Source organism: Sinocyclocheilus rhinocerous, unplaced genomic scaffold, assembly GCF_001515625.1.
Source record: "Sinocyclocheilus rhinocerous isolate Xijiao unplaced genomic scaffold, SAMN03320098_v1.1 scaffold3493, whole genome shotgun sequence".
Classification (NCBI taxonomy): Eukaryota; Metazoa; Chordata; class Actinopteri; order Cypriniformes; family Cyprinidae; genus Sinocyclocheilus; species Sinocyclocheilus rhinocerous.
Window position 1 is genome coordinate 138,084 of NW_015647951.1, and position 3,747 is coordinate 141,830.

The 3,747-nt window shown below is 35.6% G+C and overlaps 1 pseudogene; it reads right to left on the reverse strand.

Moving 5' to 3' along the window:
* Positions 1–3,747, reverse strand: part of LOC107709405 (cGMP-dependent 3',5'-cyclic phosphodiesterase-like) — a 48,881-nt pseudogene that overhangs the window by 27,131 nt on the left and 18,003 nt on the right.

Sequence of the window (3,747 nt, forward strand, 5' to 3'; positions counted from 1 at the left end):
AGTTTCCTGTGAGGGGTAGGTTTAGGGGTAGGGTTGGTGTAGGGCAATAGCATATACAGTTTGTACAGTATAAAAACCATTACGTGTGTGTGTGTGTGTGTGTGTGTGTGTGTGTGTTTTATTATGTTGCTGCCTTAAATTAAACTACTTTAAATTACTTTTTTTCACATCAATCTATACTCCTTACACCATAACGACAAAGCAAATAACTGATATCTGACAACTTTGCAAATGTATTAAAAATAAAACTGAAATAAGTGCCTTGCATAAGTATTCATACCCTAAAAATGTCTATATATAAAAGGATTCACACATTTAGAGTCTAAATCCAGTAGTTCTTAACTTTCTTATTTTTTATTGTAAGTTTTCAAGTTTATTTTTAATCACTATTAGGTAAAGCACTTTGGAAATCATGTAACAAGTTTATTTTAAATAATGAACTAAATAATGTCCATTTCTCTTCTGTGTTCGATTTCATTTGTTTTTTGTGGTTTGCCGTAATTTCTGTATGAAGGCTTTTATTTAAAGGACTGTAATATTCACAAAGCACAAATTTCTGCCCAGTCTAAGTCCAGTACTTCTTATTTTTTATTATTTTCTTGCATTTATGTAAAGCGCTCTGAATTACTATTATGAATGAAATGTGTCATATAAATAAACTCGCCTTGTCAGTAAAGACCCTGATGATTATGTATCTATGAAATGATTAAAACATGATCACTCACTCAGTCTTAAAGGGGACATCGGATGCAAAATTCACTTTTACATGCTGTTTGCATTTAAATGTGTGTTAGCAGTGTGCATGTCTCTTTAAATGCTCATTAGCATTTAAAGAGACATGCACCGAAATGGCTCGCTGTGAACAGAGCTGTTTTTGACCAGGTAAAAAGGGTGTCGTTTTACACGACCATTGAGGGATTTTAACCAAAGTATGTCGCAGATATTTCACCAAGACCCTAAAGAATCATACCAACTTGTGGAAAACGGGCATGCGATGTCCGCTTTAAAGGTACAGAAGCAGAAAGAGCTCTTCTCCTCCTCTCACCTGACACTCAAACTTGAGTTTCTGCTCTTTCTGGAAGGCCAGTGTGCTGGTGAGAACCGTCGATGTGTAACAGAAACAGTGCTGGATCATGTGCTCATCCGCCTCCATGTACCTGAAAACACACCACAAACAAACACCACTTTAATGCACATCAACACACACAAACTAAAGCAGGAGTCACTGCAAGAGGCCAAACTAAAGATTATATGAGCATTATATGAGCACACATTATATTTTACATTTATTTTATAAGAGATCAGTGTTATTTTAGCATGACTGATATACTGTTGGAATTTTTGTTAATATTTTGAATTCGTTTTTATTTTTATATTTTAATTTTAGTAAAAGTTTTAGTAATTTTGTTGTGTATTTTTGTCATTTTTATATAATTTCTAAATTTCATATAATCTAAAATAAAACTTAAAAATTTATCTATTTTTTTTTTATTAATAATAATTTATTTACTTTTAGTTATTTTAGTATTTCAAGTTAAATTAAATGAGAAATGTTTACACTGAAATAAATTGACTATATAAAGTTTTATATTTTATTTCAGTTTATGTTCATTTTATTTCAAGTACCTTTTTTATTTTTTATGGTTTTAGCTGACTATAATAACCTTGTAAGAGATTCAACTTTTTTTGCAACCCTGTTATCAACATTTGGGATGTGTGAAAACCATATAAAACCATAATTTATGTAAATTTGTTACAGAAATAAACATGACATAAACATCCAATTAAACTTATCAATGAACATCTATGTTAAAAGATGTTGAAATAACATAAAAAATCAGACAGAATGATCTTACATAAAGCTGTTTGGGACTAAATGTTGGATTTTAAAAAACCTAAAAGATTTGAAAAATTAAACATTTGTATAAATATAGTATATCTGATACTTAATGGGACACCAAATGAAGTTCATTATTTTAGTTCGGTTTGTTATTCATATGATACTGCTAAAGAATCAATCAAAACAAGAGAGATATTTGTAGAGAAATAATAAACAATAACCATCACTGAACACATAATCTATTGTTCTTTCACAGATCAGTAACTTTGAGCCGCGGGTGGATCCGACCCGTCTGACTAACTACAGAAAACCATCCATCAAACATTTAATAAATTCAAGAATTATGATCAGTGAATAATATCGCAGCTACACACAAACCACAGCGTTTTTATGTGAAATATGAAAAGAGCGAGAGAACGAGATGAGAGAAACTCAATATCGAATATCTAATGGTCAGATCTGGCTGTGTAGAATTTCATTTCCTTTATCTCTATGTGAGACGTCACGCTTCAGTCCAGACGTCTCGAGACTGATGTGTGCTTTAATCTCTTCATTAAACCATCAGTTTCAGATTCATCCAGCAGTCTGTATATACACACCAGCAGTCCAAAGTCCAAATCATTAGGATGTTTAGTGTTTCTGGATGAAGTGGAATCCATGATACACTACAGTTCAGAAGCTTGGTTTGAGCAAAGATGCAACAAAGAGTCCATAATCCATAATAACGCTTCCTCCAGTGAAAAAGTGTTCTGGTGTGAATCAGGAGAGAAATCTGCACAGATCAAGCAGCGTTTAAACAGCTCTAAACTAATATGTGGCTGGATTTTGATGTGAGAGACAACAGCAGATGCACTTTTTCACTGGAGGAAGCGTTATTATGGATCATGGACTCGTATTTGAGTTAAAAACGTCTTAATGCTGGATTTGTCTCAGCTTTTGTCTTCTCCAGATGTTAACTGATGGACTGGAGTGCTGTGGATTACTTGTGGATTATTGTGATGTTTTTATCAGCTGTTTGGACTCTCATTCTGACGGCACCCATTCACTGCAGAGCATCCATTGCTGAGACACTGATGCAGTGCTACATTTCTACAAATCTGATGAAGAAACAAACTCATCCTGATCTCGGATGAACTGAGAGTGAGCACATTTACAGCTAATGTTCATTTTAGGCTGAATTATTCCTTTAAATTGATCAAAAGTGACAGTAAAGACATTTATAATGTTGCAGTAGATTTCTATTTCAAATAAATGCTGTTCTTTTGAACTTTCTGTTCGACTGGAACACAGAGCATCGAGTTCGGCTCGAACCCCAACAAACTGCTCAATAACCCGCGTTCCTCCTGCACACACACACACACACACACACACACACACACACGTTATCCGTCATACAGGAACGTCTGTAAACACAAGCAGCACGTCACCATGTGTGTGTTTGACGAGTTTGATCCTGATTAAAGTGAAGGATAGTGACAGTGTCTGTTCCAGCTGAACTCATTCAACACAGATCATCTCTCTGTCTGTCTGTGCTGATAATTAGCTGGTTTTGGAGAGCTGTCAGCTGGGAATGAATAAAACAAGCTTCGTTATTATCCGCAGCTGTCTGTGTGTGTGTGTGTGTGTGAACTGACCTGGCTGACGTCCTGCAGTGTAATGGATTTCTTTGTCTCCACCACCTGCCCGAACCGACCGAACATAAGCTGTATAGAGAGAGAGAGATGGTTATTTGCTGCTGAGAAACAATATTTCTCACACACACATACACACAAACACACACACACACTCACTCTCTCACACACACACACACACACTCACTCCCTCACACTCACACACACACACACGCTCACTCCCTCACACGCACACACACACACACACACACCCACACTCACTCCCTCACACTCCCA